General features: G+C 44.6%; 1 protein-coding gene across 1 annotated transcript in view; it reads left to right on the top strand.

The window, feature by feature from the left end:
• Positions 1–22,172, top strand: part of TBL2 (transducin beta like 2) — a 199,991-nt gene that overhangs the window by 154,212 nt on the left and 23,607 nt on the right. The gene's annotated exons all lie outside the window — the stretch shown is intronic.

Below are 22,172 nucleotides of genomic sequence, written 5' to 3'. Positions count from 1 at the left end.
AACTTTTTCGACCTGGTCCCTCCCAGTTTGTCTATATAGTGAACCGCTGAAATATTGTCCATCGTGAGTAGAACGCAACAGTTGGCTTTGTCTTTGGTAAAAGCGCGCACTGCGAAAGACCTGCTAAGAGCTTGAGACAAATTATTTGCAACTGCAGTTCTTCTGCTGACCATTTCCCTCCTGTCTCTATTTCTCCTCATCTGGCACCCCAGCTGGCTCTGGTCGCGTCAGACTCTAAAATCCTATCTGGAATATCACTGAAAATCGCTCGGCAGTTCCAAGCCTCCAAATTCTGGAGCCACCAATGGGGCTCTGTCAGAGCTTCTTGATCTAGTGTCACTAGTTGATGGTAGCCTACTCCTCCCTGTAAGTGCCTGATCTTCAGCCTTTGCAAGGCTCTGTAACAGAGAGGTCTGGGAAAGATCGTTTGGATCAAAGCTGCTAGTAGCCCCACTATCCTGGCTAGATTGCGAAGCGAAATAGTTCTCTTCGCGATGACCGCTCTGAGCTCTTTTTTGATGACTCATCTTGAGTCGGGAGCTCGAGGACTTCTTTCTTGGTATCTATAATGAATCCTAGGAATTCGACTCTCTGTACCGGCTGTAATTGTGACTTGTCTAGGTTGACGATGAAACCCAGAGAGGGTAGTAGGGTGTAGATCCAACGAACATTCCCTTGGAGAGCTACTTTGCTCTGAGCTATGACGAGGATGTTGTCTAGATAGATGATGATCCCGATTCCTCGCTCTCGTAACTGGTGCCGCCACCGGCCTCATTATCTTGGTGAACGTCCAAGGGACGGACGCAAGACTGAAGGGGAGACATGTAAATCGCCAAGTCTCACTGGTCCATCGAAAGCAACGAAATCTATAGTGTACCGCCTCTATCGGAATGGGTGAGATATGCGTCTGAGGTCCAATCGTGCTAGCCAATCTTCTGTGCGCATGCGATCTCGTAGGAGGTGAGTACCCTCCATCTTGAAATTATTGCAAGTCAACCATTTGTTCAAACTTTTCAAATTTATCACTGTCTTCTCTCCCCTGTGTACCAGAAACATATTGCTGAAGAAACTCAGCAATACAGCGAACTGTGAAGCTGTGTGAAAATTCGCTCCACTTGTTCTACGTGACTCTGCCACTACAGCACTGCGAGCCTTAGCTCTTGCTGTCTCCTTCTTTCTTATTGCCACACGCCGCTTCCTGGAGGAGGCGGAGTTTCCTGGCAACACGTGACGGATCACGTGATTGTGCCGGCCCATTTTAGCTGTTGCGAGCCGCCCGAGCGGGGTGTACAGCGAACTGTGAAGCTGTGTGAAAATTCGCTCCACTTGTTCTACGTGACTCTGCCAGCACAGCACTGCGAGCCTTAGCTCTTGCTGTCTCCTTCTTTCTTATTGCCACACGCCGCTTCCTGGAGGAGGCGGAGTTTCCTGGCAACACGTGACGGATCACGTGATTGTGCCGGCCCATTTTAGCTGTTGCGAGCCGCCCGAGCGGGGTGTACAGCGAACTGTGAAGCTGTGTGAAAATTCGCTCCACTGGTTCTACGTGACTCTGCCAGCACAGCACTGCGAGCCTTAGCTCTTGCTGTCTCCTTCTTTTTTATTGCAACACGCAGCTTCCTGGAGGAGGCGGAGTTTCCTGGCAAGACGTGACGCATCACCTGATTGTGCCGGCCCATTTTAGCTGTTGCGAGCCACCCTTGCGGCGTTAAGCCCGGCGGGGTCAAGCCCTCTGGCTGTTGTGCGGCTGTTTGGCGGATGGTCGCAATTGAGAATCTTTTGCCTAAGGTACTGTTTAATACCAATGTCACCAATTATACCAGGTTTCTGTAGCGATCTTTGAAATGTGTCTAGATATCAAGGTCATCAAAATATTAGGTTGTCGTTTCTTATTTTAAACGCCACATAGTGTTTTAACTTAAGAAAGAGTTTTTATATAACATTCTATGTTCACCCTAAAAACAGGCATGCCATCAGAGACAACTAGAGACCCGATGGCCACTTCATCATCCATCATGCCTAATATACCGGACTTAGCTCTGCTCCCTCAAACTCCCATTAATCAAAACATTCCTAAATCACAGGAAAAGACCAAAAGTTGCACTTGCATTTTAAAAAAAAAACATCACTTTAACTCCAATTAACAAAAATCCAAATGACATTCATAATTTTTATGTAAAAAAAAAAATCACATGGCCCAATAATCTCCAATATGACTGATTTGGCTTCTTCTGTACTGTCACTGCAGAGCCAATTCTACCTAATGGTGATGTAAATGATTTGATCCCAATACAAAATCCTAATTTAAATAATGAGGCGTCTGCTCCTCTTTTGAGTTCTTCTATCTCAGATCAAACTTTATTAACTGTACCCCATTCGCCTATTAAAATTATTAAACCTATGCAAATTTTCTCCACCGTTTTAGAAGAGTCATCTCTCGACTCTGAAGTGATGACAAATGAAAACCAAAAAACAGCACAAAATTCACCGTCTGGGAATGTTACATTGGCTTCAGTAATTATTGAAGACGTGGGACAAGTCTCTCATAATAAGTCTCCTTCATCCCCCTCTCAAAATCCCCCTGAATGTAGAGACTTTGAAAGCTCAAGAGTTTCAATCATGACTGACTATGCACAAGCATGTTCCATGGATTCAACAAGACAAGATGAGATCTCTTTTTTCAACCTACCCCTCGTCGCTGTCAAACCTCTGATAAGAAACGACAATCAACTGTATCTTTGCCAAATCCTGTCCTATTAGAAGTCACCTTGGGGGCTATTAACACTGCTATGTCTACTTTATTCAAGCTTTTTAACTCTTTGGATCAGAAGTTAGCTGTTCAAACCGACAAGATAAATCATATAAGTGATTGGATGAGAGATACCTCACTTAAATGTTCTAAAGGTCTTTCTTTAGTAAATCTGGAGCAAAGAATTGTACAGCTTGAATCCAATTTGTCAGCTTATCAAGGTTCAAACGTACACTCAGGAACATCTATTATACAGCGTCTCTCACATTTAGAGAGTATGATCCAAGATCCTCTAACTATTACGCCAGCTTTACCAATGTTTGCTAAAATTATTCGACCAATTGAATGTGTTGAGGAAGCTGATGCGGTAAAACATAATGAATCTTGGATTAGTGTTGATTCTCCTGTGAGAACTGTGGGTCAATCTATACCCTGTCAATCTCGTGGGGGCGTCAACCAAAATGTACAAAAGATAGGAGGATCTTTGTTAAATAATAGAAAAATAAAATTGATGTCATCTAAAGTTATACAAAGAAATAAAAAAGCTCTGTCAGATTTAAAAAAATTACCTCAAATACATCTTTCTTCGGATTTCACGAAATCTTTCAGTCACAGTGCTGTTGGTCCACCAGTTATATGTGATGAGATAACTAATACCGACTTGGTCGTTACAGCCAGAAATTCGTGTGTAGATGCAGTTTTGCAAGACATCTCTCCTCCTTCTCAAGTTGTTCCTCCTCAAGGTATCCCAAAATAAGTTCTCATTTCATCTCCTAATTGTGATCCTTTGAATGAGCTGGTACTTCTCTTGACATCCAAGCCTGATAATATACAAACAACAAAACAATCTTGCCCGATTGTACAAACAACATTAGCTGTTCAACATGGTGTCGTTTCGACAGGTGCGGGCAAGTTACCTCCTCCTCTCGCTCCGATGGCGAAAGTTGAAGATCGTTTAAGTGCATTAAGAACTGCGGTGGATTCCTATTTACTTAATAGAATATCAGAGGTGCTACCTGAAGCTCCACATGTCCTTGAACATGCCCTTCATATACATAATTTTAATAAAAATTCGCAAAATGAAGTCCGATCTCTCAAAAACAGATCAGATAATTGCACGAAAATCATGCCTCCTTCTTCTAATAGTCCGCGCCCTCAAGATCCACCTAAAGATAGAAATAGGAGTAACATTGATATACGTAATGGCAGTAGTAAACACTACATAAATGACGGTAGTGCTGCATTTTCAAAGAAACTTAACCAGTTTCATACTCTGATCCTGAAATGTCGCGATGGGTCCTTCCCAAAGTACGATTTATGTCGTGCTAGTGTCTTCAATATATTTGGAGATATACAGGGACTGGAAGCCATTTCTTCATCAGATGTGGATCAAGTTGAGTTTCTCTGCGACAAGAATCTTTCCATCGTTAGGCTTTGGATAAAGTTTGGTATTGTTCGTAATACACTATGGCACGCCAGAATGGATTTGTTTAATCTTGGTTTCTTGTTAGCACAAGACCCAGCACGACAGCAATCTGAGGAGATTGATGGTAATAAGTCTATTGGTGGCACTATTCTCGAACCCTCATGTGCCTGCAATTATTGCATCAATCAATCGTCATTAGATCCCAATGTGGGACCTAACATCCGTTCGTAACCACGAGCAACCATCTCTACCAACGAACTTTCACTTGCTAGTTGGAATACTAGAGGTTACTCTCATTTGCAGTGGAATTTAGATAATGGTTTGAATAGTTACGATATTGTAGCTCTACAAGAAACGTGGTTAATAAATCCCCCTATAGGGGACGATCATGAGATAAGTTTACTGCCAGCAGTCCATGGTGGTAAAGGTAGACCCACAGCTGGTTTGTTAGTAGCAGTGAAAGTGATCAGGGGTTTGAAAATCTCCCCCTGGCAAACACCAAATAAATTCATGCAACTGGTTAAAATCCTTTTCAACTCACAGACATACGCACTTATTAATCTTTACAGAAACCCAGCAGGCATTACTGATGACAGCTTTTATGATGCTCTCTCCTGTATTTTCGAACATATCTCTGATCAAAATATTGTCTCAGGAATATTGTTAATGGGTGATTTGAACTTTTCTTGCTTTCATTCGAACAAGAGGAATAGGAATCGGGAAGGTGCAAGATGGTATTCCTTTATGGAAGATCATGGTTTAAAGATGGTAAATGGTGCAATCATAGGTGACATTCCACCTATTAATACCTGGGAAAGAGGCTCCTCCAAATCTACCATCAATTATATTTTTGTATCTAATTCCATCTTCATGAATACCAGCAAATTTGTTATAATCAAACAGATATCCAGTGATCACCACCTCTTAGCCTTATTTTGGGCGGTGGAAAGTGGTGATCACCTGAAAACTGCACTGTACTATAAACATACTGTATCTGTTAACAATGGCAGAAACCGCTTCAAATGGTCTGTCAATAAATTACTAGCTTTGAATAATGCTATTCTAAAAAAATCAAAGTTCACACAAGTCTGGTTCTTATATAGATATCTTAAGCACCTTCGCGAATCTTTATCCTGTTTGTAGTAAACCAGTTAAAAGACATGTTCATGGCTTTGATCTAGCTCTCTGTGAACGAAAGAAAGCCTACAGAAGAGAGATCAGAAATTACCCATGATTGATCGAATTAAAGCAGTTAAAGTTGCCTCTTCGAGATATCGAAATTGAGTTCGAGCAAGGAGAGCTACCCTGTACCAACTAGATGGTGAATGCTTTCTGTCAGCTTGCCGTGGTAAAAATTCAGCCATGATCTGGGAGCTGTTGAATAAATGTAACATCTCATCCCAAGATCATGCGCAGCTCAATGGCATACCTGAATCGGTGTGGGTTACACATTTTTCGTCCTTATACGACGATCCTATGATGAATTACTATAATTACAATAGTAACGCTGTAAACAGTTGGACTTTACATTGTACAAGATTTGCTATTCAAGCCTTTATCAAAGCTTCTTCATCATCTAGAGCGGCAGGCCTGGATGGGCTGACCAATGTAATGCTCAAACAAAACATAAATCTTGAATAATACTTTTCATCACATATTACAAACTAAAAATATTCCGCAATCATGGCGTTCTTCTGTAATCATTCCGGTCTATAAAAAAGGTGATCGAATGAATCCTAAAAATTATCGTCCAATAACGTTACTAGACGTGCCAGGAAAAATTGTCTCCAGACTGGTGCTAAGAGATTTTAATGCTTGGTCAAATAAAGTAAATCAACGTGACCCAGCACAAACTGGTTTCGTAGCAGGTCTAAGCACTGGCGTTAATTTAATTACTTTAAATGCTATAAAACAACAAGCAATTCATAAGAAGCAAGCCAGATACTTTGCGTTCGTAGATCTTCATTCCGCTTTTGATTCGGTCTCAAGACCAAAACTTATAGATAAGTTAATCAAAGCGGACTGCCCATCCACTCTTATTGACATTATTTTTGCCCTCCACTCACAAACTAAGGTCTATGTAAGGCTAAACTCTGAGGGTCTTCTATCAACCCCAATTCCAACGTATAGAGGGCTGAAACAGGGGTGCATTTTAGCGTCTGCCTTATTCAATTTTTTCATTAATGATGTACGTTGCATTTTTGGCAAAGTAATCGCTGATGCTCCTAAATTGAACAATGTAAAAATGTGTGCCTTATGGTATGCGGACGATCTTGTTTTGGTATCAAAAACTCCAAGTGGTTTACGCAATCTTCTGTCAGCATTATGCTCTTATTTCAAAGAAAATGAATTGGTAGTAAACATGAGTAAAACACAAATTGTCTCGTATGTTCCTAAAGGCTTACGCAAACACTTAATGACCTGGCAGATCGAGGGGACACCCTTAAATATGGTACCAAATTATGTTTATTTGGGCCTTATCTTTGAGGGCAGTCCAACGTTAGACTCACATCTAAATAAAATTAAGCAGAAGTTAATCACGGCAATCTGTCAGACACGAGTAATCATTTCTAAATATGGTAAATTTTCCATCAAAGCTGCCATTACTTATTGGGACCAGAATGTCGTAGCAACCATTCTTTATGGTCTGGAAACACTAATTGTCTCCTCGGGGTTTCTTAATTTATTAGAAGCCAAGTTCTGGCGTGCAATTTTAAATTTACCCCAATGTATTCCTGGTGTGTTAATAAGATATGAATTGGGAATAATTTCTCTAAGTGCATTATATAACTGGCGCCTATGTGCCTTATTTCGCAAATGCTTATCTACATATGATAACGCTACATTATCCACCATCTCAAGCTATTAACTCAATTCTACAGAAATATTTCCGAAATATTGGTCTACGAAAATATTAACAATTATGGTGCATGCGGACATATCACTTGAACTTCTTACGGTTCATCCAGAGCAAGCAAAGAAGAAGGTGTATATGATGGACTGGATTGACACCAGAACTCAGTGTTTAACTTATAAAGACTTTGATTCTACAATCTTTGGCCCAAAACGTTTTAAAAACATTGCTTCTTATTTATGCTTAGCACCATCTGCTGCCTTAAGAACTGCCATTCTTCGTTTGAGGCTTAACATCTGGCCCACCCGTGAGGTTAAAACAAGAAGGAAACAAATCTCCTCTGACCTCAACTGGTGTAGGTTCTGTAAAAATGTTATGATTGTACAATCTCTTCAATACTTAATATTGGAATGTCCGGCACTTAGTACTTTAAGAAAATTGCACTTTGTTAATCATTTTGCATATTTTGCACAACTTGATCCAAAAAATAGATGGGTCGCCTTGGCTGCCACTGAATGTATGAGTATAAGAATTGCAACGATTATTTTTTTACAGGCCTTGAACCTAGAATGATGATTTTACAGCAAGTTATGAATTTATATGGTTTTTCTTAATTGGATTTTATGCTTATGAATTTTTCTAATCTGTATAAATTGAAAAAGGTGATGTAATTTCAACTATATTCAATAAATAAAAAAAAGAAACTCAGACCTCCTTGAAAATCGCGCTCTATGGCGTTTTTGTCTACTAGCATGCGCAGCTCTTTTTGTAAGCGTGTGAACTCCTCTTGTGGCATATGCATGGGCTGGGACTCTGTTATCTGCTCTGGACTGCCTCACCTGTGAACTCTAAGTGTAGGCCTGTTATCGCTTGAAGCACCCAAGCATCTTTGGTTAACGCATGGCATTCTTGCAGATAAAGAACCTGTAACTCTGTGCTTTGAGTACTCACCGCTTGCTGCGCTTAGTTGTCTATAAGGGCCTCTCCCTCTGCGACCTCTGGGGAATTGTGCTCTGGCTGAACATCCTTCCCAGTATTGTGCTTGAGGGCCCTGGGGTCTACAATAGGAGTTGAAACGACCGGACAACCGACCCCCGATGTCGTCCGGTCCCGGCGGAAAAACAGTCCTGGAAATATCTTCCGGATGGAACTATGAGCTTTTCCTAAGACAGAGTAGGTCCCTACGAACTGAGCCATTTCCTTGGCCAAGGCTTCTCAAGAAGAGTAGCCCTCTCACCCCTTCTCCTGCTTCATAGGAAGCTAAATTGCTGAGTTTGCTATGAATCTTCAAAAGTACGCCTCTCCTCCTTTCTGAGAAGAGCACGCAGTTCGCATTGCCTAGAAGGCATACCCAGAACTTGAGCGTCTACTGGGGCTCTAGTGTCTTTAGCTTTCTTTGCTAAATCCTTTATTTTGGTCAACGGCCCGGCTGGGTCCAGCAACTTGTACTGGCACCCTTTCCAGGCGCAGTCGACGCCTTTCCTGATGTCTCTGGCCAACTTCGTCATGAATGTTACCATTTTAGGATTGAGGTTGGGGGTGTCTGCCAGCTTCCCTGCCAACTCGGGTGGGGGGTGAGGCTTGGGGCCGCCATTCAGCTCTCATTCTGGAGCAAACTTATCTGTCAAGAGGCTTCCTGATGTGCTGGGATATGTATAAGGCCACTCTCGGGGGCGGCACCCATTCCGATGATTTGGGGTGCCTGATAGATTCTGGGTCGAACATGTCACCCGTATTATCCTCATCCACTGGAATGGGGTCATTGTTGAGGGGTTCCTTGAAGGCCTTGTCTTCTTCCTCCCCTTCATACTAGGGCGAGAAGCCGCTGTCTTCCTCCCCTAAATTATTCACCCCTGCGATAGGGGGTTGTGGGTGCTGTTCCAACGCCTTCATCAGGAAGGCCTTCTTCAGTCTGCTGACTGGGTCGGTCGCCACTTGGGGAACAGGGTTTACCCCTTCTGTGTGGCTCAGGGGGTGAGGGGGGACCAAAGAGGGCAGCCTCTTCCAAGCTTTTTCACACCCCTTGTTATCCACCACTGTTTGGGGGGGTGTCTGACTGATGTCCCCTCGCCAAGGCTGTCTGCCCGTCTTTTCCTGGAAACTTCTGAATTAGTCTTCTGCTTGGCTAGCATAGCTAAACGCTGCGCAATGGGTTGTACACCCTGGGATACGGCGTAAGGAGTCTCCAAGGACTTTTCTTTAAAGCTGAGGGATAACTGTTTCGCCTCCTGGGGGTTCTTCTTCCCACTTCTCACTCCATTCTGCTGAGGTAGACTGGGAAAGTCGTGGTTCTTCATAATGAGCCATGGTAGCTTCAGTGGCTGGCAAGGCCAGCTTCTGGACTATCAGCCTGTGTAGGGGCTCTAAGAGAAGTCACTGGGAACTTCCTTGTTTTTTATTTTCCCCTTCTTTCTTCAAATTATGCGGTGTCTGACTCTCGCACTGCAGACGTGACATTCTGTTGCACTGTGGAACGTTGGCGGGCTACGGCTAGTTCGGGAACCCGGGGGATGACTGGAAGGTTCTTCGCTTCCCACTCCTCCTGTGTCCTAAAGTCCTTTTCTTTCGCCAGCGCTTTTACGTGTTCCGGGAAGCAGCTACGTGTGGAAATGGAGCGGGCCGGCAGCCTATTAAAGAAAGATGAGCATAATGCTCGCCTCCTATCTTGACATAGAATCATCTCCTTCACTCTAAAGTGTCAAAGACCTGTGTGGGAGTGCTAGGCAAGATTGTTTTTTTCTTCAAACAATTGAAAACCAGAAGTAATTTGGATGACACTTTTATTAAGCGAACTATATCCTTTTTGGCAGTTGGTGCATAATGCATAACTACAGTATTAATTCTGTAAAACACTGCATTCTCTCCATGGTTTAAAGTAAAGCTTAGGTTAGTGGATCTAAATCTCATAGTAACTAGTAACTGTAACTATCACTGCAGACTTTGCATCCAGCCTGTGATGCCGCTGTAATTTAAAAAATGGCAACGCACACCTACTTCACCCCATCTTACTGTCCGCAGGTCTGATGTAGCTCCTCCCCCTCCCCCAACCATAAGCTGAGGCTCTACCAGTCTGTATAATTGCACCTACCATGTCCTTTTTGATGTATGCATGCCTGATGTAGCCCCTCGTAACATGAGGTGAGGTTTTGCCAATCTATATTTGCACCTGCATGCCTAATGAAGCCCCTGTACCTTAATTATTTTCATTGTTCTTTTAAAACAGGCTTAATACCTGAGATCGGTTTCTAAGTGCGAGACCGGGATTCAAACCTGTGTTGCTAGGCGTTGTCTTGCTTCCAAGACAAACGCGTTGCCCCCAAGTTATCCTCCCATGAGGTGAGGCTGTACCATTCTGTATATTTGCACCTACCATGTCCTTTTTGATGTATGCATGCCTGTTTGATGTAGCCCCCTGTAATATGAGGTGAAGCATGTCAAGAGTTTGCAACCACCACTAAGCTGTAATCCTACTGTGTGTTCTTGTACCTATGAACTCTATCAAGCACTGTAACTAGCGCCTAGATTCTTCAGGGCTTTGTGCGCTGAAATAAATGCAAAAATAGTGTTGACTACATTTTTTTTTGTTGGGGAAGATATCACATTGATGAGTGAACACTTTTGAAAATGTACATGATCACATGGCCAACTGCTTTTAATGGCAAATCTATTACTGTGACATGCTGGTTGCATTTACCTGTACAACTAGTGCCCAATGCATAAGCGGGTTTATACCAGTTACTCTGAGAAAGATGGCAGCAAACTACAATATTCCACCTAGTTTGTCCAGTTCTCTGCCTGCTGTGCCATCTACTCTGCTAAGTCTCTTACTTTCTTTCCTCTTAAATAATGAATACACACGGCTAACTATATGTTTACGCAAAGAATGATCAATTGTTCCATCCATACTGTACATCGATGCATCTACTGCAATACCACACACACTTTAATTAGCCTCCATAGCTCACTCTGCTTTATGATTGCATTATATATTAGCATCTGTGGGATAGAACTGGCCAAATTGTTTTCAGAGCCTTTTTCTCCTATTTGTGTCCATTCATGCAGCTAACCTTTTACAGTTTAAAGACACTCAGCCAGAGCTTGCAAAGTCCACTCACCCACTTGCATAGTCAAGTTGATTTTATGAAGGGTTCATTTATTTATAAAGTGCACCTAACACTGAGGTATCTGGGAGCATATGCTTGAAGAGTATACAGTGTTAACAAGAGCAGAACATGGAGAGGAGGACTTGTGTTACAGATCAAGTCATTAAGATGGACCGGTGCAGATTATACAGTTAATATGGTACAGAGAAGATACAGATAATATGATACAAATAGCAATAATGGAGAAACAGCTAATGTGAGTTACAATGAGTTGTAATTAATCACAGGGCCTGTGCGTCCAACAGGAGGGTTCAGCTCTAAGTGCTGTAGGCAATGAGTTCCTGAGTTTAGCTGCTAGAACTGGGAAGCTGGAACCACCAGCTTTTTGTAGTTTCTAATTAGGGATGTTGAGACAGTGCAGATAGTTTGATCTGGGGGAGTTTGGTAGATTGGTTCCTGGTGAATTGGTCAAACAGATGTTTTGGAACGTTGTTGGAGTGGCATTTGTGCATGATTACAAGGGTTCGAAGTGAGATTCTGTCTCGAACTGGGAGCCACTGTATATCACGTCTAATTGCAGAGACGTGGTTGGTGTGAGGAATATTGAGGGCAGATCAAAGTGCATTATTTTGGAGCACTTTAAGTTTATTCAAGTTCCGTTTGTATAGGGTGTTACAAAAGTCTAGCTTTGAGAGAATTAGGGCTCTGGCTAGGATAATGCAGCTATTGGAAGAGAAATGGTTTGCAGGCGTTGATCAGTTTAGTGGTGTATGCGGAATCTGAGGCATTTGCATTGACTTGCTTATTAAGGGAGAGGGAGGCATCAGATATATGCCTATAGTTTTGACCTCGCTAGACACTTTGATGATATTCCCATCGATGTTGAAGGATTTGTAGAAGGTATCTAACTTGTTTAGGTGGGATTGCGAGTTGATGAGAAGAAGCTGTCTTGTCATTCCGGCATAGGTGGTAATCCATGCCTTGATGTGAAGATAGATTTTGTTCAGCATTTTAGAGTCTTTGTCATAGCAGCCCGTAAGAGTGAGGAGGTCTTGGGTGTCATCTGCATAGTTTAGTAGGCAACACCCAAGTCGTCCAGCTGGTCGAACAGGAGCTTTGTGAAAATATTATATAAGGTGAGAGGGACACAACATACTTGCGGGACTCCACAGGAGATTTGTACGGGTTCGGCTGAGGCCGACCGTGCGAAGACTCTCATAGTGCTGTGTGCTAAGAAGGATTGATTGTATCCAAGCTGTGGCGTTCGGGGAGAAGGAAGCCGCTGATGTCGGTGTTTGGCGAGTATGTTATGGTCCACTAAGCCGAAGGCGGCTGAGCGGTCCAGCAGTTGGAGGATGGCCCGTTTGCCTTAGTCTTTTGACTAGTCCACTTGGATTTTCAGATTGCGCAGCGCCGTTTCAGTGCCGTGCCTCGGTCTGAAGCCAGATTGGCAGAGGCCAAGGAGATTGTTGTCCTCTAGGTGCTTTTGGATTTGGAGGTAAGCAGCTCTAGCGAGGATTTTCAGGAGAAATGGCACTGTTATGTGTCTGTAGGTGGTAGGAATATTTGGGTCTAGGTTATTTATTTATTTATTTATTTATTTTTTTTTAGAAGAGGCATGATTCATGCCGCCTTAAGATTGTTAGGGACTGTGCCAGTTTCAAATGATGCATTGATCAGTGAGGTGATTAGCGGTGCAAAATCCTTTGCTCCTTCCTTTATGAAAGTGCCTGGGCAAGTGCCCCCTGGCATCTGGTGGGTTTTAGGCTTATACCTCCTTGTTGGAAACCGGGGAGAAGTGGAACAGCGAGCCTGAGGTAGGCGGTAAGTTGTGTGGTTCGCTGAGATTGCTGCTTAAAGTCAGACCTTGCATTTTGGCTGCAATTTTGGATTGCAACAGAGTTATTTTGTCAAGTAGGGCTTTTTGGATATTGGCACACCACAAGGCACCTTTGATGCAAGAATGAGTTGGTGCAACAGGGGTCTCCAACTAAGTGGTGAATAGTTCTTTGCAACCTGATTTAGCATTTTGTATTCTGACGTTGTAGGTCTCTCTTGGTATTTAGAATGGCGGTTTTGTAAAGGGAGGCAGTGGTTGTGAACTTTTCCTTGTTTGAGTCGCAAGCTGTTTTTTTCCTGTGTGTTTCTGTGGATCTTTTGGAACTGTGTAGAGTTTTTAACTCAGTGGGCAACCACTTGTTTAGGTGGGCTGTAGGTTTGGCTTTTCCTATTTTTAGCAGAGCGACTGTGTTTAATGCCAGTTGTAGGGTATGGTTATCAGACCACAAGCAATGATGGGTCCTTGTCTATGCCATTAACTGGGTTGCTAATGGGTTGTAGCAAGAGCAGGAGGCTGGCTGCAGTGATATTCGGCATATTTCTGGTTAGGACTTGTGGGGGCTAAGGTGATGTTGGGATTTGGAGACAGGCTGTCCTGAATGACAAAGGTGATGCAATGGTGGTCTGACTATGCACACGTAAAGTTGGCAATGATCTCGGTGGGTGCAATTTGTCTGCCAACCAATCCAGGGTTCTTCCCTTGTTATGTGTGGGGCCGCTAACACAATGTTCAAACCAAAGCTGAGAGAGGCTATTTTCTATAGCTGTTGCGTTGATGTCATTTGTGTTGTGTAGGCCTAGATTGAAGTCTCCCACTATCGCAATTTGGGAGCAAGGTTTGGTGTTAAGTGAGAGGAGTAAAGTGATGTCATCGTCAAAGGAGGAGATTGGACCAGGAGGTCGATATAGGAGATGTAACGAGAGAGTGCGTGATGTTGACAGGGAGTTTTTCTGAAAGAAGTTTGCCTGAGGGGAAGGGTTCTTTAGTAATCTCTCTGAGGCCTAGTTGGTTTTTAGCAACAAATATGACTCCACCACCTCTGTTGGACTGTCTGTCTGCTCTAAAAATGGTGTAGTTCTCTGGGAGAGCTAGAGACCGAGATGGTTCTGCGGCTGAATGTAGCCAAGTTTCGGTGATCGCTAGAAAGTCAAGATGAGGTCTGAGATGTTTAAGGTGTGGGCGGTTAGAGATCTCGCATTGATAAGATCTCCTTTGATGTGAGGAACCTCCTTTTGTTTTGAGGTGTGTGCAATAGTATGTGTAGGTGTGGTTGCCTGTGGTGAAGGAGTATTGGAAATGTTGTTGGGTTCAATGTTAACTTTTGTGGTGGGAGTAAGCATGCGCTTTGTGGATGGTAAGTGGTGCAGATGATCAATCCCAATGTATTTGAAGCGAGAACCCAGTCTGGCATTTCTGAGATCTAATGGGCAAGGTAAATTGGGTGTGGGGTGGGAGGCGTAGAGCTGAATCCATTGTAGGGGGGTGATGGAGCAGTGGCCATTAACAGTAGGGTTATTGTTAGCACTAGGCGGCTGTAGGTTAAGAGATGGGAGGAACCTGGTGGGTGCTATGGTGTTAAGTAAAGGTAGGATGGTAGCCATAGTTAAGGTAACTTTTTGTAAGGTACCCATGAGGGAGATGGGATGAGCAGCCCAAGCTGTTGCGCTATAGGGTGGCAGCTGGATGGGGGGGGGGGTGTTGGAGAGGTAGGATTAATGCTAGTTGAGTAGATACCCGCATAGGTTTAGTAGGAACCCACGATGGAAAGGCTGTGGTTAGGTGATGGCAAGAATGGGAGCGGTCAACGGCTATTAGCCTATCGGTAGATGCACACTTTAATTGGACCTTCAAGAGGTAGGGCAGCAAGATAAGTGGAAAAAACAATGACTGATTTTGTTAAAAATAGCAGTTTTGAAACAAGGTCAGCGTGGTAGGAGCAATTCCAAAACAAGGTTAGGGTGGTAGGAACATTTACAAAACAAGGCCAGCGTGGTAAAGACAACTCACACAGCAGCTATCAGCCTGGTGGTGGGTGTGCAACCTGTTTAGAGTGAGGTAGGGCAGCAAGACAATTGGATAAAGCGATAACTGATGTTAACAATGACCATTGTAAAACGAGGCACACGTGGTAAAGGCAGCACACATTGGTGACATGACAAAGCTATATATGCACGGGGGAGGAGGACCTGATGCTATAAAGCCAGGATGACTAGCATTCATGGTGTGGAGGGAGCAACGTAATTGGGTATCAAAAAGCAAAAGAGGAGCAGCTATACAGTGGTACGCGATAAGCAGGGGGACCTTACAGACATTTATAATGATGACTTGCATGTGGTACATCGGCAGAGAAAGTGAATGGACTAATTAGTTGAAGCAGTGGGTTTAGGGGTGTAGCAGGGGGTACTCATTCGTGGGATAAGGCTTTTGAGCGTGGGCTCCTGGTTAGAAGAGAGTGTGTGGATTCCGATGGGTGTTCCGACCGCGAACATGCTGGGCTCCAGAGGTGTGGTGCCACTGGCATAACTCTGCAGCTGGTTTAGATTGTAGAGGATGAGGCTGGCACTTACCGGATAAGAGAGATGGTCGATGTGTCCACGGGTGTGCAATGGTCCCTCGATCTACCGGCTCGGGACAGGGCCTTTTTCCTAGGGCTTTGCTCGTTGGGCTGGCTTCTGCCTGCCGGCGTATTCAATTGGTGGCAGTAGTGACCCAGTTGCTAAGCAACCGGTAAACCGCCTGGCAATGGGCAGAGCGCTGGTGCTGCGCCGGGTGAGTTTCAGATGAGTACCATTTGCAGGGGATGTTTGAAACTTATGTAACATTTACTTTTCTTGCAGCAAATATCAAATTTGTTTCACTGTGCATAGCTTGCATCAGTTTGCCAAACATAAGGTGGGTTTGCAGTGACATGCACCATTATTCAGAATGCGTATTTGCATTTTTGTCACCTGCCATAGGTCGAGTGCATTTCTTTTAGGTCGGGTTGGTAAACTAAATTACTGAACCTGCAGGTCTAGTGGAATTTTTAAAGCATTTGCAAGGCCTAATTCGTCTTGCTAATGTTACTTCAGTGGTACACAAAAATGCTGTATTGATCATTTCATGTTTTCGATGCAAATAACTTATGGTGACATTACAAATATTAGTACATCATTGCTATTCAAATGGGTGTGTTTGCTAATCAAGAACATTTTAGTTAGCAAACTCTGCTGATCAATTTTTGAAAACTAATTTATGCCTTGGTGTATCTTCTTGAATTGGCAGTACTGCTAGTGATTCCCTCAAGCTCACCATGCTATCCAAGTGTAAGTCCTAACAGAGCAGTCCAGGCCTAACTCTCAGGGGGTGGAGTAGGGTGGGTCGTGGGTACAGACCACACCTTCTGTTATACCCAATGAGGGAATATGCACAATTACATAAGAATATGCAAAGTGATCAATACATACACTTATGTTATGCAAAGTGTGTATGCAGTACCCTCTGGGACCACTACACACAACTAGGACTACAGGTCTAAACAAAACCAACCTTTGGTATAAGTCTGTACCACAGAGTTTTTGGTAGCGAGCTGAGCAGCCAGGCTTATCTCAAGAGGGAATGTGAGCTTGTAATGAGGTTACACAGAGGTCTACAGTTACAAGTATTCAAATAGACAGTTACACTCAAGGTTTCTTGGTAAAACTTAATTTATTACACAGTCAGTTAGAAAACATTCACTAAAAGGAGGCAATCAATATCACACGGAAATATACTACAGTACTTCACACTATCTGGTTCTGAGGCATTTAAACTACTTTGAAGGAGGAGCAAAATGGCATTCAGAGCATTTGAAATAGGAGCAAAAAGGCATAAGTTAATGAAACGAATAATAGAGTTACTCTTAAAAAGTGCAAATAGTTTGAGTTCAACAGAGGAGTTGATTCAATGCAATAGGTAGGCCAAAGTCAATTGGCTAGAGTCTTGTAGAAGAAAACCAATTCTGGTATTTTAAACGGAAAAGTCTTTGCCACGGTTCTCAGAAGTAGTTAATAGAAGAGAGGTTTGTATGTCAGATCACAAGCTGACTAGGCCTGCTTGTTGCCAAAGTTTCCCGCACTATCGCAGTGAGAGGTAAATTCTCTTGGTCGGGTTTTCACAGTACCTTAGATTGAAGAAAAAGATGCAGCTGACTTCTGTTCCTGGCATTTCCTGCAGATCTCGCTGTTCCTGAGCCTCAGTCGTGGGGACAAGAGGGAGGACGTCGGGGGGACTCCTGCACTGCACGGGGACTGGTCACAAAGCTGGCAAACAGGCAAATCTTCCATTCCGGTAGCTGTCTTCAAGCACACAAACTGGTGTAATTCTCCCTGGCTATTCGGTTTCCTGCAGCACGCTGAGGAAAATAGAACCAGCTCGGAGAATGGTGTCCAAGTGGCTTACGAGTTGATTGGTCCCACCAACTCAAAGGGAGAAGTCGTCCTTGAAGGGCTTCTCTGTCAAGATTAACTTGCCGATTCGGACCTGCAGCAGGGCTTCACCGGGCAAACTAACGGTCCAGGAGTTGCAGCAGCTGTCCTCTTCCACCTCGTCTTCAGTTCTTTCGTTCCAGTAGCCGACTCTGCCTTCCAAACCAAGAGTCGCCTTTTAAACTGTTTTCTCCCATTCATTCCAGCCTAGCTGCCACTCACCCAGCAAGGTGGCTGGCCTTGCCGGACAGTCTGCCAGCCAATCATGCCAGAGTGCATTTGGGTCTCCTAGGAGACTAAGCACAGGGAGTTTCGGGCACCTCCCTCACTTCCTGCCTACCCCAGAAACTCAGGCGCCAGAGGCGGTCTTCTGTCCTGAAGCCTGCCAAAGGCGTAGGAACAAAGGGACCAAACCTGGTTTGGCGCTCGGAGACAAACTCTAGAAGGACCTTTCCAAAAAGAAATGGCGAAAGAAGACCGGGACCTGTTTAAACAAAGGGGGCTGAGACACCATCTTGGAAAACATGGCTCCCGTGATTTTTAGTTACCGGTGTTTGAGGTCGGGAAACATCATGGTAGTTCGTTGTATAACCACTGCACATATTTTTGGGTCTTCATTAATTATTTATGCTCCTTAGTCTGCTGGACTTTTTTCATTCCTTTGCCACAGTTTTTGCAGTGGCCATTTGACTCACTTCTAAGATGGCGCTAGTTTTCTGTGGTGCCTGTCCCTGCCTGCTGACCATTGGCTAACCTGGTACTCGTATTCCCATTTGCTGGTCTGGAGGCGAGAGCCGGCCCTTGTTTCAAAGGCCCATTTCTAAGGCCCCAGTCAGCTTCCCTGTGCTTTACATGCTGCAATCATGAGATTGCTGCAACAGCCAAACCCTCACTGAGGCTGCTACCCCTGGGCTATTGGACTGCCATGACTCTTACCATTTTCTGTTTTGGTTAGTTCCCCCCCCTTGATTTACCTGTACTTCCTTCTCATAGGGTACTCTCAACTCTCCTTGTTATGCACCAATTTGAAGCTTTATCTATACTCACCTCTCCCATCTGGCTACCACTCTATATTCCTCAATTACTGGTCTCCCATTTAACTTGAAAGTCACACTTGAGTGTAGTTTTGTATCTAACTTTGGCCATTGAATGTAACATGCTAGCCCAGTGACTGTTCAATACTGCTTTACCTGCTTACCCCTCCCTCTGCCGCCTCTTTTCCCCTCATGGCGCTTTGTTTCTCCCATCTATTCCAACTGCTTCTCTATCAACTATTCGTCCCTTCTCACGAAGCCTGGAAAAAATTAATTTAAAAAGGATATCTTGGCCTCCAACCTTGGTCGCCCTAGTGCTGATACCTATACCAGCGCCTCTTCCAGACAGACCCTCACAGACATCCTTTTTGTTGTTCCTTCGCCGGATCTATGGACCCCCCATATGATCTGTGCTTTGTCCTATCTCCTCCACTCCCATTAATGGTGGCACCCGCTGGGATGTCCTCAAGGCTTCTTTCGACTCCTCCAGAGTCATCCTTAATGTCTACCTAAATGACACTGTCATGGTCCAAGGTCCCCAGGCCAATCTCCTCCTCTTTGATAGGCATTTCCCTCGCCTCTTCAACTTCCTCTCATCTCGAGCTGTCCCCTCCCCTCACTCCTTGGCTACCTAGCCCACTTTTTTCTCCTCTGCCACTCTTCAGGCTTCCTCCACAACTCAGCAGGGTGTACCTCTGTTTTGTACCCCTCCACGGTAGGTCTTTAAGGCCGGCAACCTTCTTCATCTTGCCACTCTCGACTCTCGTTCTGCTGTCAAACACCTCTCTTAGATTTTAACTTCACATCCAGCCTGCATAGACTGCGACTCCAAAGCACAGTCGAGGAATTCTGATCCCTACAGAAGTCCGAAACCACAGGAGTTTCCATGTAGCTCCTAGGAAAGGTCAGTCTCTGAACTTTGAGGGCCCTCAGCCCTTCACCGCCCCACTAATGTAATAGCAATATGTAGCATTTTAATCCTTTCACTTGCATTTTTCTATAGAAACACTTGGTATTCTCCTCTGAGTGGACACTTTTGTCTTTGTCTATCTTTAGGGAGACCTGCATATATAAGGCCCCAGAAGAAGATTGTGAATTTCAACAATCGAAACGTCAGTGATCCTGGTGGGAAATTGACTGCTCACCGCCTTTTAGGATCACACTGAACTTTCTTTATTGTTTAATAGACGTCGGACCAGTCTCTCTTGACATCCTGAGTTTCTAACCATTGCGACATGCATGAATTTGATTGCTTGTTTTTTGTGTTCTTCATACTTCACTGGTCTACTTGAACGTATTGAAAAGAATTGAATACAATACGGCATAGCATTTGAACCTATGGAATGGTGCTCTGTATGAAGTAATATCATGTACACCTCCAGCTTTATTCCAACAAACACAAATAACCACTGCATATTGTTTATATAGACCAGAGAGGAATTGCACACGTTTCGTCCTTTGCTTTATCTATTATTGTCTTTACCTTTTGTATATATGCACAGTAGTCGACCTGTTTTTGACCAAGTCATGTTAAGTTAAAACCATGGTGATTCTCTGTGCAACCTTACTTTATTTGAACATTTGTACTGTTCTTGTTTTAAGAATATAATTTATAAAATTATATTATTTATAAAATTAGCCACGCAAATAATAAAGAGGCTACCATAAAAAACCTAACATTGTTAATGGGTGTTTCATCACCACATGATTAGAATTCAGCACTAATGCATGGGTGCCTTTGAAAGGCTTAAAGGAATACACTGCTTTAAAATACTACAGTACGAAATGAGAGAGGACAGGAACACCCCATGTGTACACGTCAAACACCTCTCTGACATCTGCCACCTCCTTGAAGAACTGGGCCTTGATGTCCTCTGTCTTACGGAGGCCTGGTTCATGGCCAGCTCTGTCACAAGCATTGACACTCTCCTCCCTGATGGCTACAAGATCCTCTCTGCACCCAGATCCACTCGACCTGGAGGGGGCATAGCCCTGATCTTTCCCGAGTGGATTGCTGCCTCTATCATTCCCACTCAGACTTATTCTAGCCACACTCTTACTGTTGCTACTCTCTACCACCCCCCTAACCCTCTGACCCCCACCCCCCCTCCCCCCGGGCAAATGACCTCTTTTCTCTCTGAGTGGGCTGACCTCGCCCCCTCCTTCCTGGCCTCAACCACTCAACTCCTCCTTCTTGGTGACCTCAACATCCACCTCGATTCTCCCTGTTCCTCATCTCTGCTCTTTCGTAACCTCTGTGATTCCCTCTCCCTCTCTATCCTCCCCTCTGGCCCGACACACTCTGCAGGACACTCACTTGTTGTCTTGATCTCCCCTGGCTGCCCCCTCTCTATCCCTCTGACCACTCCTCTCTCCTGGAGTGACCACTGCCTTCTCTCCTCCAATCTCTATCCCCCCCCTCATCCCCCCCGCAAGCCAAACCACCCCAACACTGTCACTTACTTTCTCAGACATCCGACCTATGAAGTGTGTGTCAGCTGAGGCTTTCGCTGCCACCTTCTTTCCCCCTCCTCCTCTGGCTGACTCGCATCCGGACACAACCCTGTCTCTTCTCTACGCTTCTATCTCTGATACTCTTGATGCTCTTGCCCCTGTCATGAGGATCCGCTTGAAGTCCAAAGCCAAGTGCAATTCCTGGTATGACTCCGACCTAGCTACACTTAAACATAAGTGTAGGGCAGCTGAGAGGAAATGGAAGGCTTCTTGCTCATCCTCTGACAAACTGGCCTGCCGCCTGCTCCAAAGGCAATACCAACTCCGTCCGCACTAAGAAGAGTCTACATTCAAGCCTGTGTCTCTGCGGCATCTAACAACTCGGCTGAACTTTTTAAAATCTGCAAGGAGCTTGTCAACCCTTCAGCAGTCTCCACCCCTCCTCTTGCATCCCAGGCCCTCTGCAATGCCCTTGGCTCGCACTTTATCTCAAAATCCCAGGACATCCTGTCCACCCTCTCCTCCCCTGCCTCTCCTATTCCCTCTGTCTGTGCTCACGGACCCCCCTTTAACCACCACCCCCCCCCCCCCACCGTCCTTCTCTTCCTTTCCTTTTTTCTCCCCTGACGAGGTTGCTAGACAAGTCCAATCTATGGAAGCCTTGTCAAGAGGTTCATCCCTGCGCCTCCTAAAACCATCAAGGGCCACATTGACACCCTCGCTCCGGCCCTTGGCGATTTTTGCGACCACTCATTTGCCTAAGGATCCTTCCCCTCCCCTCCCCTCTGAAGCACTCCCTTGTGCATCCTCTTCTCAAGAAACCCACAGCTGATCCTTCCTGCATGGCTATCGCCCAATTTCCATTACCCTCTTTCTGGGCAAATTCCTGGAAAAGCTGGCCATCTCTCAGCTTAACCTTCATTCAGATTCTGTTGGCTGTCTCCATGACCACCAGTCTGACTTCAGAGCAGCCAGAAGCGTGGAAACCGCTCTCCTGAACATCCGTGAAGATCTGCTTTCCAACCTGGACTCCAACATTCCCTCTGTCCTCATCCTTTTTGATCTCTCTTCTGCCTTCGACACGGTCAACCAGACCATCCTGCTCAACCGTCTCCGTGATAACCTGGATATCACTGATCAGGCTCTGGCCTGGCTTACCTCTTTCCTCTCTGATCGACCCTCCCAGGTTCAACTGGGGTCCTTCCTATCCTCTATCTTCCGCTCTACCTGTGGGGTTCCCCAGTGGTCTAACTGCTCACCCTGGCTC

The sequence above is a fragment of the Ambystoma mexicanum genome, chromosome 9 (assembly GCF_040938575.1).
Source record: "Ambystoma mexicanum isolate Mex_15411 chromosome 9, UKY_AmexF1_1, whole genome shotgun sequence".
NCBI lineage: Eukaryota > Metazoa > Chordata > Amphibia > Caudata > Ambystomatidae > Ambystoma > Ambystoma mexicanum.
This window is presented reverse-complemented; position numbering and strand designations above follow the sequence as displayed.